The sequence below is a fragment of the Carlito syrichta genome, unplaced genomic scaffold, assembly GCF_000164805.1.
Source record: "Carlito syrichta isolate Samal-C Ts95f unplaced genomic scaffold, Tarsius_syrichta-2.0.1 Scaffold308700, whole genome shotgun sequence".
In the NCBI taxonomy this organism is placed as follows: Eukaryota; Metazoa; Chordata; class Mammalia; order Primates; family Tarsiidae; genus Carlito; species Carlito syrichta.
In genome coordinates this window covers 192342-215224 of record NW_007252796.1, presented here as the reverse complement: position 1 = coordinate 215224, position 22883 = coordinate 192342, and the positions used below count along the sequence as shown (strand labels likewise).

The 22883-nt window shown below is 37.8% G+C and overlaps 1 pseudogene; it reads right to left on the bottom strand.

Annotated features, from left to right (window-relative positions):
• Window positions 1–21606: 21606 nt before the first annotated feature.
• On the bottom strand, window positions 21607–22620 carry LOC103268088 (annotated as a pseudogene).
• Window positions 22621–22883: the final 263 nt, after the last annotated feature.

Below are 22883 nucleotides of genomic sequence, written 5' to 3'. Positions count from 1 at the left end.
GGCAGGCGAGACCTCATCTCTACAATAAAATCAAAAAATTAGCCGGGCGTGGTAGCACGTGCCTGTGGTTCCCGCTACTTGGAAGGCTAAGGCCGAAGGATTGCCGGAGCCCAGCAGGTCGAGGCTGCAGTGGCTGGGAGCAGCCACTGCACTCCAGTCTGCGACAGAGTGAAACTCCAACTCAAAAAGAAAAAAAGAAAAAAAAGCTTATCAGAGATGTCCATCCCATGGTCTATTTTATTACATGGAGTGTAGTAGTACTCCTGTAACTAATAATAGAAAAAATGAAATTGAATACAATGTTTCTCAAAAGAATTATGAAAAAACCCAAGTACTGATATATTTTTGCCAACTCTGTCAAAAACAGCTAAAGCTTTGCCCAGATTCTAGTAAATCATAGGAGATGCATGCACAGGGTGCATGGGCACCCTACAGAAAAGTAAAGTGTTGTTGAATGGGCTTCAAAACTATTCAAAGGGCTTGTTTAATACAATGGCCCTTAAGTCTGAACATAAGAGTAATTGATTCAGAACATCTGGGTTTGGGCTGGAGATCTGGGTCCTCCTCTTCTGAGAGACCATATGAGACATTCTTGAGGTAAGGGGATGATCTTAATCCCAAACCTTCATTACTGATCATATTTATTTAGATGTTCTCTTCCATTTTGGATAGTCTAGTTAATGGTCTATCAATTTTGTTTATCTTATTGAGGAATCAAGTTTCCATTTTGTTCATCCTTTGTATTGTTTTTGCCCTTTTCTATATCACTTGTTCCACCCTGATCTATGTTATTTCTTTTTGTCTATGAGTTTTTCTAATTCCTTGAGTTGTGACATCAGATTGTTAATGTGTAGCCTTTCTGCTTGATTGATATAGGCATTTAATACTATAAATTTCCATTTTAACACTGTTATTGCTGTATCCCAGAGGTTTTGTTATGTTGTGTTTCCATTTTAATTTGTTTCAATTTTCTTATTACATTTTCTTTTCTTTTCTTTTCTTTTCTTTCTTTCTTTTTTTAGAAAGCAGGATTTATTGAGAGGACAGAAAAGCTCCCACAGTGGGAAAGGACCCAAAGGGGTTGCCCTAATTTTCTTGTTACATTTTCATCTTAATCTCTTCATCGACCCAAAGATCATCCAAAAGCATGTTATTCATTTTCATGTATTCATATAGTGTCCAAAGTTGCATGTATTCATATAGTGTTCAAAGTTGATTTCTAGTTTCCTTCCATTGTAGTCTGAGAAAGTATCTCATATAATTTTAATGTTTCTAAATTTGTTAAGACTTGTTTTGTGGTCTACTCTGTGGTCTATCTTGGAGTGTTCCATATATTGATGAGTAAAATGTATACTCCACAACTGTTGGGTAGAATGTTGTATTGATTTCTGTTAGATCCATTTGGTCTAAATCCAATTTAATTCCAATGTTTCTTTGTAGATTTTCCATCTCTATGATCTGTCTAATGCTGTGAGTGGGGTGTTGAAGTCCCCCACAAGTCTCCCACTATTATTGTATTATTCTTTAATGTCTTTCTTAAGGCATATTACATTTGTTTTTTGAATTTAGGTGTTCTGGTGTTAGGTGCATATATATTTAGAATTGTTATATCAACTAACTAATTTCTTTATCATTATATAATGGCTTTTTTGTCTTTTTAAAAAGTTTTTTACTTAAAGTTTGTTTTCTTTGATATAGGTATAGCTACTCCTGCTCGCTTTCCCCTCCCCCCCCCATATGTAGAATATCTTTATGCTTCTTTTTACTTTCAATCTATATGTGTCTTTAGAGGTAATGTTTCTTGTAAGGAGCATGTAGTTGGTCCATGTGCTATATCTATTCTGCCAGACTTGGAGGGTCTACAAAATAGAAGTCTACACAACATTCTACCCAACAATTGCAGAGTATGCATTTTACTCATCAGCACAGGGAACACTCTCCAGGTGAACATTTACTTTATTTACATTCAAGGTAAATATTGATATGTAAAGTTTTGTTCCTATCATATTAATTGTTTTTTAGTTGGTTTTTTAAAAAATTAATTCTGTGTTTCTTTTTCTGTATCTTTTTGTGTTTGTGTTTCAAAGGGATACTGTAGTGGTGCCATTCTCTTCTTCTTCCTTCTATATGAGATTGCTTTACCTGCGCGTTTTATACACTTTTGTGTGTTTTTATGATGCTGAATACTGTCCTTTTCTTTTCAAGTCTAGAACTGTTTTAAGCACTCTTTTTGGGCCAGTCTAATGTTGATTTCCCTCGGTATTTTGCTTGTCTGGGAAAGACTTTATTTCTCCTTCTTTTAGGAAGCTTAATCTTGTTGAATGTAGAACACTTGACTGGCAGTTTTGTTTGCTATCAGCATTTAGAACTTGCTATTTCATTCTCTTCTGTCTTATAGGGTTGCTGTTATTCTGATGAGATTTCCTTTATTAGGTGACTAGTTACTTTTCTCTTGTTAATTTTAGTATTCTTTTTTCACTTTGACTTTAGGCAGTCTGGTTATAATATGCTGTAGTGAAGTCCTTCTTGCAACATATTTTTCTGGGAATCGATGGGTCTCCTGTATCTGGATATCTCAATGTTCTAGTAGACTTGGGAGGTTTTCATCAATTATTTTGTTAAATAGATTTTCTAAACTTTTCAGTCTTTCTTCCTCCTCAGGAATACCAATAATTCATAAGTTGGTTGCTTTACATAGTCGCAAACATCTTGAAGGTATGTTTCCTTCTTTTAACTTTTTTCCTTTGTCTGATTGGATTATTTCAGAGAACATGTTCTCAGGTACTAAGATTTGTTATGCTACTTGGTCTAGTCTATTGTTAAACTTTTTGAATGTATTCGGTGGTTCCTCTTATGAATTCTTCAGTTTCAAAATTTCTTTTAAAAAATATATATCTATGTTCTTGGTAAAGTTCTCATTCATATCCTGAATTGATTTTCTGATTTTTTTTTGCATTGGATTTCAGGTTTCTCTTGATTCTCATGAAGCTTTTTTTAAAATCAGATTTTTAAAATTTTTATCTGATGTTTCAAGTATTACATTTGGTTAGGATTTATTGTTGGAGAATTATTGTGTTCTTTTGGGGGTGTTATATTACTTTGCTTTTTCATGCTGTGATAGTGATACAATTTATTCCACACCTTTTTTTCCTGAGAGATGTGCTCAGTTGTCCCAGATGATAGATTGGGTTGAGAAATACCCAGAAGTTGAAATTTCAAGTTCTGTCATGGGGGTAGAAGAAGTGTAGATAGAACAGGCAAGGTTGCACTTAGGCCCCTCAGTGGCAGGTTTATGTACCACTTCTATGAGGGTGCAGGGAGGCCTCAAACTCTTGGCAAAATGCTTGGGAGGAGTAACACTTGGTGGGCTGAAGTCTTAGTAGAGGAACAGTAGAGCAGTACCAGCAGCCACAGTTTTTGTCACAGGGAGTGAGACTTGTGTCCCTCTCATGTCCCTGTCAGGTAGGTCTCCCTCTTCCATCCTGGCTGTGGCAACATCCAGGCACCCAAACAGTCCTGGCATTCTGTACCTATTCTACAACTCAGTCTTAGTCTATAGGAGATATCATCCAGCCTAAGACCAAGCTCTTCTCTGCTCAGGTCTTGAGGCGGGTGGCTAGGGTGACTGGTTCCAGTGCCAGTTGCTAGAACCCACTTCACACTTGCTTCTCAGAATTGGTCATGGGAGACCATCCCCAGCACAGCCTCCAGTTCTGCAAGTGCTCAACAGCCAGGACTGATGCTACTGATTCCCAGGAATGTGCTCAGTCTGCTAAGAGAGGATCAGGAATGAAGTCCCAGAGTAGTTACCTATATCTAAAAAAAGATATGTGGAACACTTTCCAGAGCAGTTTCTTTTTACAGTCTTTTAGTCATTCCCCAAAGTAGATATAGGGCTTGAGAGGACCTAGGTGCACTCTTGTGGCCTGGATTTTATGATTCCCCACTAGAAAGTGGATTGCAGAAAGGCTCTCACCCACCTACTTTCTTACTTGGGTTTCTAGTCGGTCCCTGCCACAAAGTCTTCTTTGTAGATTTCAAAGCTTGTCCTCACTTTCTGTTAAACTCTCATGACTCCTCTTGAGCAATGTTTTCAAAGTGTGCTTATCTATACACTTTTGGCTCTTCCTGTGATTAAGACCTGCTAATAATACTTCTTCTCAGACATCTTGAAAAACAAAGCAATTTTCGCAATTGATAAAATATTGTCTATAAATTGAATAATTTTATTGTAACAACACTAAGTTTCAATTTAACTTTTATTTTCATCGTTATACTCAGTTTATATGGGATAAATTCAATTTATTTAGGAAATATACAGCAAAGTATCCATTGGTCAAAGGGTGCAATGTACTCAACATGCTATCAAGTTGTTTAAAAATAGTATGTATGTTCAAAAATAATATATATGTAAACATATATACACACACAAACATAAATGAATATGATGATAAAATATATGAGGGATCTTCCTTAACTTTAAAAAACATACAAAATTAGCAGATATCATAACTTGTAGTCTTTTATTTGATATTCTCATGGGGCTCAAAATAAAGAAGAATGGCTACTCTTTACATCCTTAATCTGTATTACACTGAAGGTGCTATTGCATGCTGTAAGGCAAGGAAATATATATACAACACTGATAGGCAGAGACAAGCACATACAAATAAGAAAGCTATTTACTAAGGGAACCAGAGTCATGTCACCACTCTTGTCAATCTGCGTTAGGGCTGCCTAACATCTCTCTTACCTCTCCTCTCAGTTATATTTTCTCAACAGCTTCTTTCATTTGCTTTTCACTAAACTCACTGACCATAAGAAGGATCATTCTAAGGACTTCCAGATACAGGCAGATTGAGAATTGTAAGACAGTGAATTTGAAACTACTCTGAGTAGACACCTAGTGTCTGTGATTTCAGTTGCTAGTGCGGTATGTGCATTTTTCTTTTATTTTGAGCAGGGACATGTTGTACTAAATAGTGTTTATTAATGTGTCTCCAAATAATTATCATCAGTGGATGTTCTATCATATGTGCTATTAATATTTCTCATTTAGATCCATGAAAGTTTCATTTATAGAAATATAAATCTTATGTAATGATGATCATAAAGAAAAGATTGGGCATACAGGAAAAGTAATAATTAGGACTTTAAATCTCAAAATGCAAAGGTTACCCTGTATATTTTTATTCTCAAACTATTCTGACATTTTGTCTGCCCTCCAAGAGGCCTCAGCTGCCATTCCATATTGACCCCTTCCTATATCTGCAATTTTCTCTCTCTCTCTCTCTCTCATATTTCTTGTCTCTCTTGTGGTTTCACCCTAAAAACAAATCTTATTTTATAAGATAATTATTTTTAAATGGAAAATAAAAGTTATGTCAAGGCACTGTTAGAAAATCAGTTTCACCTTCCACTGTGAGAGCAGGATCCTCTTAATTTAGTTGTTCATGTGTCGCCACAAAATCCCTGGATCAGAGAAAATGATGTCATTATTGCCTGAGAATAAAGACACAGTAGGTGTTTGGGAACTGGAATGATCAACAGCCTCACCAATGTCAAGATGGTCAGTCTCTCTGCTTCATGCAAAGTTTTCAAATGTTCGTGGTAACTTCTATTGACCTATGTGTTCATCTCACTTTATTTTGTAATTCTTCTTGAAATAATTCCTGGATCATTTCTTTCCTTATTTTGGTTCACTGTCCTTATTTTGAAACCTATTTTCATTGCATTAGTGGTTTCCTATTTTTTTCAACCTTAAATATTGCTATACAAATAATATGTTTATATGAACAATTTAAAACCATGTATATATAAAGATAAAATGAATCTTCTCTTACACACTACCTCCCTTCTTCCTCTCCTCTCCAGCCTTCAAAAGAACAGTATCAGCAATTGGTGAGGATCCTTCCAGACAGATTTTCAATTACCTATGTTCAGAAAGAGCGTTGAGACTCCTGCTTGACCTAGCACTGAGTGAATTTTGTTTGTTCATTCTCTCTGTCTAATGTCCTGCTGAATCTGTGAAAAACACATGATCACTGCTAGTGGGACCAGGACCCCTGTACCCCACACTCATGTCCTTACTCTTTTAGTGATATATTTGTATTCAGTTTTCTGCCCAAACATGTTAATGACTTATGAATTACATAATGTATTTATTATGATAAATGCAACTGAAATGAGATTGCAAAAACTTTAGAACTTCCTTTAATCCACAATGCAGGGTTCTATAAAAAAAGACATGTTTTAGAGTCTTACAAAAACTGTTGTTGCTGTAAAAGGCATAAGTCAAATTAAATACATTTAAAAGATAAACAAGATACAAGCCTGAACATTTTCTGCACACAAAAAAGTGTTTAATATATCTTCTAACTTCTATGCTATCTACCTTCAGGAAAAAAATGTGTATATATAGGCATGTTGCTCAGGTTGGTCTTGAACCCCTGAGCTGAGGCAATCCTCTCACCTCCACCTCCCAAAGTGCTGGGATTACAGGAGTGAGCCACTGCACCTAGCAGGAACTCCATTTTTAAAGTCATATTTGATTAATTATGCTTTGTGATAGACATGAAAAATTAAGCTTGCATTAGATAACATTGTCCATAATATTTTGGCATATTAATATATGTTAGAGTTGAAAATGCAAGACAGTTCCTTGAATTTCATTGCCATCTTTATGGCTATTCATGAGACAAACATATTTTTAAGTGTATGAATGGGTCTTAAGTACTGCCCGTTCATAAACATTGCCATCATTTGATTTCGGTCTTTTAATAATCTAATGTGTTATTACTAATGTTATTGTTTAGATGTCTCTGGTTTGTTCTACTTAGTCAAATATTTTTGTGTTTAATTAGTTTAATGTAATATCTACTAATATTACTACTTCATTATTATAAAATAAAATGCTACTTTTTCGAACCATGTATAAGATGAGTTCCCTCACCCCAAATTACAAAAATACACTCCAACACTTTACCAGGAGATTTGTCATTCTTCATATTTTCATAACCAGTGCGTCATTCAAATTTTGATGTGGAAAAAGAGGTACTTCTGTTTAGAATAAAGATGTATTGTGTCTATATTACAATCCTCTATTTCAAATCCCAAATAAATTAATCTCATGTAATAAATAATTACCCTAAAATTGATTATATTTCTCAGGAAAAATATTTGTATGCACATATGTGTGTATTTGGTTTTTATATTTCCTTTTCTAGGTCATTGACCTTTCTACATTTTTACATTTTCAGCATTAAGTTTCTATTAGTAATCATTATGTTTATTCTTTAGTTCTTAATCATGTTTATGATTTTCATGTCTTATAATTACTTGAGTCATTCATCTCAACATTATTAACATTTGGTTTTCTATTATGTACTAGGAATTTTTGATTCCAGGGTCAATAAGGCCATGAAATGACCCTGACAACATGAATCTTAGAGCTAAAAATGAACATCATGGCCAGGCTCAGTGATTCACACCTGTAATCCCAGCACTGTGGGAAGACAAGGTGAGAGGATTGCCTGAGCCCAGAAGTTCAAGACCAGCCTGGGCAACATGGTAAGACCTCTTCTTTACAATAAATAAAAAATTAGCCAGGCATGGTGGCATGTGCCTGTGGTCCCAGCTACTTGGAAGGATGAGGTGGAAGGATCACGAGTCCAGCAGGCTGAGGCTGTGGTGACTGTGAATGTGCCACTGCATTTCAGCCAGCCTGAGTGACTAAGACTCTGACTCCAAAAAAAAAAGAACATCATGTACTTAATTATAAAACAATTATGCAGTCTAACTGTGTTAGGCTAGGGAATTTTGGAATAGTGTACTAGAAGGAATAGTCTAAGTTTAAGCAATTAGAAGACATCTCTCACTCTGAGTCTTATGAAGAGGAAGAAAATGGATCTTATGAATTATACACATTCTTTGTATTTATATAGCCTCTGAAATTATAAACCATATTAAAAACTCCAATAATGCTTATTTTTATAGTAAAATTAAGAGCAATTAACTCTTACTGTATTCAAACTTTGTCACATTTATTATTTGTTTTTTTCAAAATTCACATATTCTCTAAGTATTTCTTCCATTTACTTTATTTTTTTCCATACATGTAATGTAATCCTATTCATAATTGCAATCATATTTTACATGGAGCATGACAAGTTTATTATCATATAATAGAGAAAGACAAAGACTAGTTAAGTGTGAAGAAGATGAGGAATTTGTCATATCACATATCAATATGTATTTTTTTAAAAAGGCTATAGAATTAAGACAATGTGCTGTGAGTACACTGTGATAGACAAACAAACCAATGAAAATAAATAGCTCAGGATAAATCAAAGAAATATGAAATCAATATATGGCAGACCAGCCGTTGTCTCAATGAGAAAAATATAGATTTATTTCCTGAAAGTGGTATATAGATTATTGTTTATCAATGTGGAAAAACATATCATTACATTATATCATACTTACAAATAATAATCAGGTGGATTGAAAAACTATTAAAAAAGAAAAATTTAAAATACTTTAGAAGAAGATACCTCTTTTGATAGTAATATAATGGACAAATTATCCCATAATGCACTTTGGAATAGTAGATAAGGTATAAAACATATGCTTTTAAATGCTAATCATTCCTCAAAAAATATTTTAAAACTTCAGCAGGAAAAATAACAGGAAAGCATAAAAGGTTCTAAAGACATTGGTAGCCTGTAAAGCCATCTGCTGGTTACAATGACATGGAGTTTGTGTGTTGTTGTTTTTTTTTAATACCTCTCCGTTTATTTAATTATTTGATTTCTCTCATCAGAATGTTGTAGTTTTTCTCATATAGATCTTATACATATTTTGTTAAATTCATATCTAAGGGCTCTTCCATTTACTTTAAAATAATAATCTGCAAGGCAGTATTATCCTTCATGTTGCCTTAGTCCTTCATGTTGCCTTAAAATGAATAACAAGGTGGGTACTGTGTACACTGCATCTTAAAAGTATAAAAAGGCTGTTAACAGTGGCTCATGCCTGTAATCCCAGCACTTTTGGAGGCCAGGGAGAAAGATTGCTTGAGCCTAGGAGTTTGAGACCATCCTAGATAACACAGTGAGACCTTGTCTCTATAAAAAATTTAAAAGTTATGGGGTGTTGATATTGACATATTTTTACATTGACCTTTCTGTTTTTGGGGGGTTTTTTTACTTTTAATTTTTTTATTTTAAAGATTTGGGGTACAATACAGGGTTAGGTATACAAATGTTCATTATGCAGGTACCCTTGTTGATGAGGTGTGCCCCCCCTCCCCCAGAAGATTCCCACTACTGCCAATCCTGCATACCCTCCCCGCTGGCAGTTTCCCGCTACTGGCAATCTTTTTCTTTTTTCTTTTTTTTTTGAGTTGGAGTCTCACTCTGTCACCCAGACTGGAGTGCAGTAGCATGCTTCCGGCCACCAAAGCCTCAACCTGCTGGGCTCTGGCGATCCTTCTGCCTCAGCTTTCCAAGTAGCTGGAACTACAGGCATGCGCTACCAGCCTGGCTAGGCAATCATTTTCTTATAGTATTAACGATAATTATTCAAGGTCTGCTTATGAGTGAGAATGTGTGATACTCAATTCTTTGTTTCTGGGATAGGTTGCTCAATATTATAGACTCTAAGTCCATCCAGGTTGCTGTGAAGTTCATGATTTTATCCTTCTTTATGGCTGCATAATATTCCACTGTGTATATGTAATACTTTTTTTATCCAGTCCTCTTTCGATGGGCAGCATGGTTGGTTCCATGTTATTGCTACTGTGAACAAAGCTGCAATAAACATAAATTGTGCAGGTATCTTTTTCATAGAGTGATGTGAGTTCCTCCAGGTATATTTCCAGTAGGGGAATCATGAGGTCATATGGAAGGCCAATTTTTAGATCTTTTAGGAATTACCACAATGTTTTCCACAGAGACTGTACTAGTTTACACTCCCACCAATAGTGTAGAAGTGTTCCCTTTTTGCTGCATCCTCTCCAGCCTCTGTTGTTTTTTGAGTTATTAATGACAGCCATCCTGACTGGAGTTAGGTGGTATCCCAGTGTAGTTTTAATTTGCATTTATTTGATGACTACTAAGGCAGAGCATTTTTTCATGTATCTGTTGGCTGCTCGCATGTCTTCTTTTGAGAAGTGTCTATTAATATCTTTTGCCCACTTTGTAATAGGACTGGTCTTTTTTTTCTTTTCAGCATGGTTGAGTTCCTTGTAGATCCTAGATGTTAGGCCTTTGTCAGGCATACAGTTGGCAAATATTTTTTCCCAGTCGGTGTGCTGTTTCCCTGCTCTCTTGATGGTTTCTTTGACTTTGCAGAAGCTTGTCAGTTTGATAAGGTACCACTTGTCAATCTTATCTCTTATGACACAGGCACTTGAGGTTTTTGTCAGGAATTGGTTGCCAGTTCCAATTTCCATAAGGGTGTCTCCTGCATTTTCTGAGGTTCTTATAGTTTGAGGTTTTATGTTTTGATCTTTGGTACATTTAGAGTTTTTTGTGTATGGTGATAGGGGGAGTCTTGTTTTAATCTTCTGCATGTGATCTGCCAGTTTTCCCAGCATCATTTACTGAATAGGTTCTTTTCTCCCCGTGGTTGGTGGTGGAGGCTTTTTTGAAGATGAGTTGGTTGAGAAATTGAGGTTTTGCTTCTGGAACCTCTATCCTGTTCCTTTGGTCTATGCCTGTTCTTGTACCAATACTGGGCTTTTTGATTATTGTAACTTTATAATAAAGTTTAAAGTCCAGGAATGTGATACCTCCTGCTTTTATTTATTTATTTATTTTGCTGAGGATTGTTTTGGCTAATCATGGTCATTTATGTTTCCATATGAATTCCTGTATTGTCATTTCCAGGCATGAGAAGAACGCTGCTGTTAATTTAACGGATATTGCGTTAAATCTGTAGATCGCCTTGGGTAGGATGAACATGTTAACAATATTGATTCTTCCAATCCATGAGCATGGAATATTTTTTCATTTGTTTGTGTCATCTTTGATTTCTTTGAGCAGTGTTTTGTAGTTTTCATTGTAAAGGTCTTTCACATCTCTGGTAAGGAAGATGTCAAAGTATTTGATTTTTTTTGTGTGTGGCTACTGGGAATGGGATTGTGTTTTTTATTTGGGCTTCTGTTTGTTTATTGTTGGTGTATAGAAATGTGACTGTCTTTTGCACATTTATTTTATACCCTGAGATTTTGCCAAAGTAAGTTATCAGTGCAAGGAGATTCTCTTGGGTTTTTGAGGTATAGAATCATGTCATCTGCACCTGTTCTACAACTGAGTCCTACACTATAGAAGATATCATCAGCCTAAGACCAAGCTCAGCACAGGGAACACAGGGATAATTCGACTTCCTCTTTTCCTATTTGGATATACCTAATCTCTTTCTCTTGTCTGATTGTTCTAGGTAGGGTTTCCAAAACTATGTTGAAAAGGAGGGGCATCCTTGTCTTGTTCCAGTTTTCAGGGAAAATGGTTCCAATTTCTGTCTGTTTAGCAGTATGCTAGCTGTGGGTTTCTCATAGATGGCTCTTACTATTCTGAATTATGTTCCATCTATGCCTAGATATTCGAGGGTTTTTAATCAAGAAGTGGTGCTGTATTTTATCAAAAGCTTTTTCTGTGTCTAATGATATAATCATGTAATTTTTGTTTTTACATCTGTTGATGTATTTAATTATGTTTATGGTCTTATGAATGTTGAACCAGCCCTGCATCCCAGGGATGAAGCCTACTTGGTCATGGTAGATGATTTTTTTAGATGTGTTGTTGGGATATTGGCCTGAAGTTCCCTTTCTTTGTTGGATCTTTACCTGATTTGGGTATCAATATTATGTTAGCTTCATAAAATGATTTTGGGAGCATTCCATCTTTCTCAATTGCCTGGAATACTTTCAATAGGATTGGTATCATTTCCTCCTTATATGTTTTGTAGAATTCTGCTGGAAAGTCATCTGGTCCAGGTCTTTTTTTGTAGGTATTTTTCTTATGACACAATTTCCCGGATTGTTATTAGTCTATTTAGGGTCTTGATTTCTTCTTGTTTCAACCTGGGAAGGTTGTGTGATATAAGAAAGTCCTCTATTTCATTTAGATTTTTGAGTTTTTTCATACAAGTGTACATAGCAATCTCTGATAATCTTTTATATTTCTTCAGAGTCAGTTGTGACTTGATCGTTTGCATTTCTGATTGTTTTGGGCTTTTTCTCTCTTTTTCTTGGTCAGTCTAGCTAGGGGTCCATCAATCTTATTTATCCTTTCAAAGAATCAGTTTTTTGCTTCATTGATTTTTTTTGTATTATCTTTTTGTCTTTTATGTCCCAAATTTGGACTTTTATTTTGGTAATATGGATTCTTCTGCTGAAGGTAGGGTTTTCGTGGTCTTATGTGATTTGTTAGGCTGTTAACTTGTAGTCTTTCCATTTTCTTCATGTGTGTTCATAGAGATATTAATCCCCCTCTTATTACTGATTTCGTGGCATCCCAGTGGTTTTGGTAAGATGTTTCTTCATTTTCATTTGTTTCCAGGTATCTTTTAATCTCTGTTTTTGATTTCTGTGTTGACCCAGAAGTTGCTTAGCATCATGGTGTTTAGTGTCATGTCTTTGTGAGTTTGGGGGGAACTCTGTTGGTGTTGAAGTTTATTTTTATTCTACTGTTGTCTGAGAAGGTGCATGGCAGAATTTCAATCTTATGGAATTTGTTTATGCTTGATTTATGATCGAGGATGTGGTTGATCTTAGAGTACGTTCCATGTGGTGATGAGTAGAATGTATATTCTGTGACTGTTGGGTGGAGTGTTCTGTAGGTACCAATTAAGTCCATTTAGTCAAGTGTCATGTTGAAGTTACAGATCTCCTTGTTGACTTTTTGACCTGATGATCTGTCTAGGGTTGTTAGTGGGGTAAGTCCCCAGCTAAGGTAGTGTTAGAATCAATATCTTTTTTGAGTTTACCTAGAAGCTGCTTTATGAAAGTTGGTGCTCCTATGTTGGGTGCATATATGTTTAGGATGGACATTTCTTGTTGATGGATTGAACTTTTTATCATTATGTAGTGACTTCGTATCTTCAAAAAAATTTTTGTTTTTTAGCTGGAGTCTCACTCTGTTGCCCAGGCTGGAATGCAATGGTACACTCATGGCCACCCCAGCATGGACCTGCTGGGCTCTGGCAATCCTTCCACCTCAGCCTTCCAAGTAGCCAGAAATATGGGTGTTGCTATTACACCTGGCTAATTTGTTTTTTAATTTATTGTAGAGATGAGGTCTCACCAAGTTGTCCAGGTTGGTCTCAAACCTGCAAGATACCACTTGAGGGTGACTAATATGAAACTATACCTGGCATCTGCTTCTTACTTCGGGGCCATAACAACTCAGATCGCCCACTCATTCCCCTTAAATAAGACATCTTGATGGTAACAGGCCATACACTCTATTTTCCAGTCATGGGAGAATTAAATGTATTTGGCATTTTTAAATTTTTAGTGGGGGGAGTTTTAGCTAAGCAAGGCCAGGGAGCCTGGTTGTAGACAATTCAATTGTAGACATGCCCGAATTGAAAGGTACAGTTCTGCATAACACAGTTATAAGTTACTATTTAACTCATGCTTGAAGGACATAATCATATTATGCACAACCCGTACACATATATGCATATGCATACACAACCTGTACATGCATACGCATATGCGTACACAAAGAATATATATATAGAATTCTATATGCAAACCCCTCCTACCCTCCGTTGCTATAGTATTACTAACACAATAACACACTCCTGCCAAACCCCCAAAACAAGAGACTTATGCCAGCTCATATAGCCAAATTCACTACAAACTAAAGCACATCGCTTCATCTGCTATTAATTACCTTACAGAGCTATGTCCCTATTAAAGAATGAAACCTACGAACCAAACTCATATTTCTCAAATAACACTAATCCAAACCCAGTTATGATTTTGTCTAGAAACGATTTCTAAATGAATTCTCAATTAAAAACCTTTAAAGTCTATAAAATTAAATAGAATTTAAACCTTCTATATTAAGCCCTTCCCAATGTCTACAATATTGTTAACTCCCCCGATACTGACATAACACTCTAGCTCAACAAATGAAATAAACAATAAGTTAATGTAGCTTACATTTAAAGCAAGGTACTGAAAATGCCTAGATGGGTTTTTAACCTCATAAACACACAGGTTTGGTCCTAGCCTTTTTATTAGTTCCTAGTAAAATTATACATGCAAGTATCTGCCTTCTAGTGAGAATGCCCTCTAGGTCCCAACAGACCAAAAGGAGCAGGCATCAAGAACACTAATAAGTAGCTCATAACTTCTTGCTCAACCACACCCCCACGGGACAAAGCAGTAGTAGAATTTAATCAATAAACGAAAGTTTGACTAAGTTACACTAGAACACCAGGGTTGGTAAATTTCGTGCCAGCCACCGCGGTCATACGATTAATCCAAACTAATAAAAACCGGTGTAAAGCGTGTTTAAAACACCCCTAAACTAAAGTTAAATCCTGACTAAGCCATAAAAAGCTACAGCCAAGTCCAAAATCATCTACTGTAGTGGCCGAAAGTTCAATCTGAGAGACCACCAAGAGCCAATTCCGATGAAAGTTTAAGAGGGTCTTTATTTACAAGCTCGAGCCTGGACCTCTGTCGACAACCGATGCAGTAGAGTACATCCAGAGACCCTGACTTTCTTAAGGAGATATCTTTTATGCTTTCACACAAAGGGAGGAGGAGTTTGGGGGGACTTTCCAGTCTTGTTACCATTTAATTGGGTAGTAACCTCTGGTGGTCAGCTTAATCGTGGAAGATTGGCTAGCTTGACTCGGACTGACCTTGGCCTACTAGCTGGGAAAGTTGCAGAGACATTTGGAAACTTTAGGTGATTTTCCCGGCACCTGATTGGTTGTTGCTAAGGGGAAAGTGGGTCAAGGGAAGGGGTTGAAGCTTGAACTGGAGCTTTGCAGTTTTTCCCATAACTGAAACTTTAAACAGCTACAGGTTATGTTTTAATGCAGAAAACTAAAATGGCTGTGCTATTGTCCACAAGCTGATTACATACTTATTGGGTTATAGCATGCTCTTAACCTAAGTTTATGGTATACTCTATTATGGTTCTCTCACTACGAAAGTGACTTTAATGTTTTGAAGACATGACAGCTAAGACTCAAACTGGGATTAGATACCCCACTATGCTTAGCCATAAACATAAATAACTACAAACAAATTTATTCGCCAGAGTACTACAAGCAACAGCTTAAAACTCAAAGGACTTGGCGGTGCTTCACATCCCTCTAGAGGAGCCTGTTCTATAACCGATAAACCCTGATAAACCTTACCACCCCTTGCTAATCTAGTCTATATACCGCCATCTTCAGCAAACCCTCAAAAGGCCTTAAAGTAAGCACAAGTATGAACATAAAAACGTTAGTTCAAGGTGTAACTTATGAGGTGGAAAGCAATGGGCTACATTCTCTACTTTAGAGTACTATGGACATTCTTATGAAAACAAGGATTAAAGGAGGCTTTAGCAGTAAACTAAGAATAGAGAGCTTAGTTGAAAAAGGCCATGAAGCACGCACACACCACCCGTCAAACCTCCTCAAATGCAACTACACAACATATAAATATATAATAAATAACCGTAATGCATAAGATGAGATAAGTCGTAACAAGGTAAGCATACTGGAAAGTGTGCTTGGAAAAGACAAAGTGTAGCTTAAGTCCAAAGCGCCCAGCTTACACCCAGAAGATTTCATAAATAGACCACTTTGAACTAATGCTAGCCCAAATTAAAACCAACCAAACTACATCAACCCTCTCTAAACCAAAACATTTACACAACCTAAAAGTATAGGAGATAGAAACTTATTTTGGCGCTATAGACAAAGTACCATAAGGGAAAGATGAAAGACACTTTAAAAGTACAAAAAAGCAAAGACTCCTACTTTTACCTTTTACATAATGAATTAGCTAGAACAATTTTACAAAGAGAACTTTAGCCAAAAAACCCGAATCTAGACAAGCTACTTGTGAACAGCCAGAAGAGCGCACTCATCTATGTTGCAAAATAGTGAGAAGACTTTCAAGTAGTAGTAAAAAGCCTATCGAGCCTGGTGATTGCTGGTTGTCCAGAATAGAATCTCAGTTCAACTTTAAATTTACCCACAGAACCAAATAATCCTCATGTAAATTTAAATGTTATTCTAAAGGGGGACAGCTCTTTAGAAAAAGGAAACAACCTTACTTAGAGAGTAAATTTGCCCTTCCACATAGTTGGCCTAAAAGCAGCCACCCATTAAGAAAGCGTTCAAGCTCAACCCCGCTTCACACACCTTAATTCCAACCGGCAACCACAACTACTATAACACCGCTAGACTAATCTATAAGCCTATAGAAGTAACACTGCTAATATAAGTAACAAGAAATTATTCTCCCCGCACAAGCTTATATCAGACCAGATAAACCACTGATAGTTAACAACTTAATATGAATAACCAACTAATAAGATGATTTATTACTTTCATTGTTAAACCAACACAGGCATGCATTAAGGGAAAGATTAAAAGAAGTAGAAGGAACTCGGCAAAACTAAATCCCGCCTGTTTACTAAAAATATCACCTCTAGCATAACCAGTATTAGAGGCATTGCCTACCCAGTGACATGCATTAAATGGCCGCAGTATCCTGACTGTGCAAAGGTAGCATAATCACTTGTTATCTAAATAAGGACTTCTATGAATAGCCACACGAGGGTTTTACTGTCTCCTGCTTCTGATCAGTGAAATTGACATCTCCATGAAGAGGTGGAGATATATTAATAATACGAGAAGACCCTATGGAGCTTCAATTTAACAACTCAACCAAACTTTAAACAACCTAAAGGCTTAATACCTCCCTGGATATGAGCTGTAAATTTCAGTTGGGGTGACCTCGGAGCATAAACAAATCTCCGAATGATTAAACCCAAGACTCTACCAGTCTAAGAAACATCATTTATTGACCCAAACTTGTTTGAGCAACAGAACAAGTTACCCTAGGGATAACAGCGCAATTCTATTATAGAGTCCATATCGACAATAGGGTTTTACGACCTCGATGTTGGATCAGGATATCCCAATGGTGCAACTGCTATTAATGGTTCGTTTGTTCAACGATTAAAATCCTACGTGGCTGGGCTCGGCGGTTCAGCCTGTAATCCCAGCGCTTTGGAAGGCCGAGGTGAGCGGATTGCCTGAGCCCACAGCTTCGAGACCCATCTGGGCAACTTGGAGACCTCATCTCTACAATAAATCAAAAAATTAGCCAGGTGTGGCAGCGCGCGCCTGTAGTTCCAGCTACTTGGAAGGCTGAGGCGGAAGGATTGCTAGAGCCCAGCAGGCGAGGCTGCAGTGGCCAGAAGCAGTCATTGCACTCCAGTCTGGGCAACAGAGTGAGACTCCAACTCAAAAAGAAAACAAAATCTTACGTGATCTGAGTTCAGACCGGAGCAATCCAGGTCGTTTTCTATCTATTTCCTATCTTTCCCAGTACGAAAGGACAAGAAAGATGGGGCCCACCTCTACCCGAGATGCTCCTGATTTAATAGATGAAATAATCTTAAACAAGTAAATTAACTAAGCACCCTGTCCAAGAACAGGGTTTGTTAAGATGGCAGAGCCCGGTAATTGCATAAAACTTAAAACTTTACTGTCAGAGGTTCAACTCCTCTTCTTAACATGATGTTTATAATTAATTTACTAATCCTAATCATCCCAGTAATCCTAGCTATAGCTTTCTTAACACTAGCAGAACATAAAGTACTGGGGTACATGCAACTCCGAAAAGGTCCTAATATCATTGGGCCATATGGCCTCCTTCAACCTTTTGCAGATGCCATAAAACTATTTATCAAGGAACCCCTTCAGCCACTTACATTCACATCCCTATTATATACTATTGCTCCCATACTCGCCCTATCCCTCCCCCTGATTATATGAATTCCTATACCTATGCCCCATCCTCTCCTTAACATAAACTTAAGTATCCTATTTATCCTAGCCACATCTAGCCTACAGTGTACTCAATTCTTTGATCAGGCTGAGCATCAAACTCCAAATGCGCATTAATCAGCGCACTTCAAGCAGTGGCCCAGACAATCTCATATGAAGTAACCCTCGCAATCATCCTCTTAGCAGTCCTTATCATAAGTGGATGCTTCACACTAATAATACTAATTATAACCCAAGAGTACTCCTGATTGATTACTCCCTCCTGACCACTAGCAATAATATGATTTATCTCAACATTAACAGAAACCTATGTAAACATTATCATAATAAATGCTCTGACTACCATTATCTTCATAGGCGCACTACACAATATTTTCATACCAGAAATATTCACAATCAATTTCATAATAAAAACACTCATTCTCACCTCACTATTTTTATGAGTCCATGCTTCATACCCATGATTTCGGTATGATCAATACATCTACTATGAAAAATTTTCTTCCCCTTACACTGGCTTTATGCATATGACATATCTCAATACCCATCCTGATATGCAGTATCCCACCACACTTATAAAACAAGAAATATGTCTGACAAAAGAGTTACTTTGATAGGGTAAATAATAGAGGTTTAAGCCCTCTTATTTCTAGAATTACAGGAATTGAACCTGTACTTAAGAATTCAAAATTCTTTGTGCTACCAAATTACACAACATTCTATAGTAAGGTCAGCTAAATAAGCTATCGGGCCCATACCCCAAAAATGTTGGTTTTATACTCTTCCTGTACTAATTAAACCTATTATCTTCTCTATCTTTCTCACCTTATTTTCAGGCACTATAATTACCATATTCAGCTCACACTGATTACTAATTTGAATCGCATTAGAAATAAGTATGCTAGCCATCACACCACTCCTAATTTAAAAAGCCAACCCCTGATCAACTGAAGCAGCTACTAAATATTTCCTAATTCAAGCCACCACCTCCATAGTCCTGATAATAGCTGTAATTACCAACATAAGCTACTCAGGACAATGAACTATTCTAAATAAATTTAATCAAGCATCCTCAATAATAATCCTAATTGCCCTAATAATAAAGCTAGGCCTCTCACTCTTCCACTTTTGAGTACCAGAAGTCACACAAGGAGTATCACTAATATCTGGAATATTACTCCTCACATGACAAAAGGTAGCCCCTATTTCAATTCTATATCAAATCAACACAACCCTAAATTTAGCATTAATCCTATTAATCAGCTCCATTCCATTTCATGACCTCTAGTTAGTTCCTTTTCCCCATTCATTTCCCATCCCAGACAGGTCTGATGCTTCAGAGAGGCCACTCCTGTCAAAGTCCCCATTGCCTCCATTTTAGTGCAGTAGTCATATCTGCATCCTTGGGTTACTTAATCTTTGTAAGTTTTTAGTGACATCTGCCAATTTTCTCCTCCAAATCTTCCATAGGAAGGAAGATCCTGGATATTTTCTGGCCTCCATATTCATTTTTCTATCTTTTGTAATCTGACTTTCCAGTTTGCCTCTTTGATACCTCAATATCTTACAAACTGAGCAGTTTTCACAACCTTTACCACCAAATCTAACTCCCTCACTCCTTTCTATCTCCATGAATAACGCCATTATCTTGCTATTTGCACTTTCCCAAGAAAAATAGCCATTTTATCCTTAAATTGCCCTTTTCCCTGGTTATTCATCCTATGTTTCAGCAAGTCCTATCCTAAAAATTATCTGAAAACAATTTAGAAACCTAAATGTAAAACCCCAGACTATACACCTTCTAGGAGATAATGGAGAAAAATCTTTGTGATCATGATGAAGCAAATAGTCTTAGATAAAATACCAAAACCAATATTATAACAGGATAATTTAAAAATTATTAGACTGAACATGGTGGCTCACACCTGTGATCCCAGCACTTTGGAAGGCTGAGGCAGGAGGATTTCTTGAGCTCAAGAGTTTGAAATCAGCCTGGCCTACATAGAGAGACCTTGTCTCTACAAAAAAAATTTTAAAATTAGCCAGGCAAGGTGGTGTGCACCTGTAGTCCCAGCTACTCAGGAGGATGAAGAGGGAGGGTTACCTGAGCCCAGGAAGTTGAGGCTGCAGTAAGCCATGATCATGCCACTGAACTCTAGCTTGGGTGACAGAGTGAGACCCCAACTCAAAGAAAGAAAGAAAGAAAAGAAGGAAGGAAGGAAGGAAGGAAAGGAGGGAGAAATTAGACTTCTTTACAATGAAGACTCAATGCTCTTTAAAAGACACTGTTCAAACAATGAAAAAAGGATGCTCAGTCTGGAAGAAAATATCTCCATTATCACATAGTTGGTAATGGTCTTGTATTCAAAATACATACAAACCCAAAACTTGATACTAAGTAAACACATAGCTCTGTTTTACCAACGAGTAACAGATTTCAACAAACATTTCTCCAAAAAAGACATATCAGTGGCAATTAAACAACCTCCAGTTGAATTTTCAAAAACATGTATTTTATTTTTAATATATTGTCGAGATGGGAGGGGTCTAGCTATGTTATCCAAGCTGGTCTCAAACTGTTGCCCTTATGCAGTCCTCACACCTCAGTCTCCCACAGCACTGAAATTAAAGCATGAGCCCTAGCACCCTCCACTTGAGTTTTTGAAATTATTGAGATAAATTTAAAGAAGAAAATTATTTACTTAGTGTACAATCCAGTGCACATTTTGTGCAATCATAATCTCTATCTAGTTCCAAATATTTTCATCAGCCCAAAAGGAAAGTCATTCTGTTTTTAAATTTTTATTTATTTATTATTTTGTATCTTTGATTATTTTATTTCAATAGCTTTGGAGGTACAAACAGTTTTTGGTCTGGGCTTTAAGTGTGCCCACTACCCTCACCTGTGGACATTGTGCCTGATAGGTGATTTTTCATCTCTCCAGCCTTTCCCCCCTTCCCGCTTATGAGTCTCCAGTGTCCATTACACCATTCTCTATGTTTTTGCGTAGCCTTAATTTATTTTTTTATTCCAAAATAGAGATTTATTTGTAAAGAATTATTCAGTTTCTGCATAAAAATCACCAATTGATCCTCACTAGGTTTTTTTTTTTTTTTTAACATCTACTTTTTGGGGTTGTCCCCAAACACTTAAAAAAATACAACTCTTTTTAGTTCCAGGAAGGACAGTTAAGGCATCGAGGCGTTTTCTTGGGTCTCAGCTGCTGGAGGGTTATCTCTCCCTCTCAAAAGAACACACGCAGTAGGTAGTTTCTTAGGTTGGAAAAGCTGTCCCTGAAGAAAATGGTTCTGCAGAAGTATGCAAATACAGTCCTCTGCGGTCAGCTGTGCCCCGTAGCTTTAAGAGCAACGCCCGTTGGTCATCAAAGGCTTGCTGATTGGTTTCAGCTATAAAAACATGGTCTGGCAAGAGACAAGAGCAGGGTTGGTAATGACAGTGCTGTGGAACTGAGCTGTGCAGACCACACGGAACGCACACCGGCTCACATCTGAACGATCCCACAAGAGCGGCCCTGCATATTTCAGATCAGCGCTTCATGGTCCTTAAAATTCCCTCACGTCATTCCGCAGGTCCTCACAGGACACGTGCTTATTGCGAAGTGAGGTGGCTGACACCATGTCCCCAGAGCCGTGCTCCTCGCTGGCAAGAAAACAAAACCCCCAAAACCCTAGAACCTGATTTAGTAACAATATTAATCAATTCTTATCACACTGAAATGAAGGTCTAAAGTCTGTTGTGAAGTTCAAAGGAGATTTGGAAGTGAGCTCGTTATTTATTGCTCCATTAGAATAGACCCCAAAAAAGGACTTTTAAAAAGCCAGGGCTCTTCCCTGAAGACCCTGGCAGGACCCTGGGCAGCGCTCGGGTCCCGGCATGATTCAGTGAGGTTCGAGTTTACCTGTTTCTGCCCGCGGTCGTCGGGCGCTGCCGCGGGCGCCTTGCAGTTGAGCTCAGCATTCATTTTGGTGTACATCTCGTAGATGACGTAGATGGTGGCCGTGCAGTTGACCGGGAAGAGACGGATCTTCTCCACGCGCTCCTCCTCCGTCACGTTCTGCCGCTTGGAGAGCGCCTTCAGGAAGTCGGATTTTAGGGGGCTGCTTACAGCGCTGCCTGGAAGATCTGCACGATCCAGCCGTGGTAATTCTTGAGGGCCATCTCATAGGCCTTGGTGGCATGGACGCGGATGAGGTTGGGGTGGTTCTCGTCCCGCTCCCGGTCACAGATGCTCTGGAGGAAGACCTGGATGAAGCGGAGGCCTCTTTTCAGCCACATCAGCGCCAGTGTGGCCCCCACTTTGGGCCACTCTGTTCCATACAATTCCTTCTCCACTTCCAGGATGTTCTGCAGGGTCCAGAGCTTAGTGGGGTTGGTGTCAGATACGGCTTTGATTTTCATGATGTTGCCGCTGATGTCGGCCTTGATGGGGGTAAACACAGGAGACCCAAGGCAATCGAAGAAGTGTGGCAGGTGGGACACCGCCTCGAGAAAGGGCCCGTCTCGATCTGCTTGTCCGCTTGCAGCGGCCGCAGCAGGTGCTCCGCCAGCAGCGCCATCTCGGGTAGAGGCCCTCAGCGATGCCCCAGCCCGCGCCGCGGGCGTCCGCGTCGCCCCCCGCCCCTCAGTCCCCGGGCCCTGCCCCCGCCGCCGCCCCGCATATCCTTAATTTAGCTCCATGTTATGTGAGAACATTGGCTTTCTGTTCCTGAGTTAGTTCACTTAGGGTGATGTTCTTCAATTCCATCCAAGTTGCTGCAAAATAAATTATTTCATTCTTTTTCATCGCTGAGAAATATTCCATAGTGTATATATACCACAA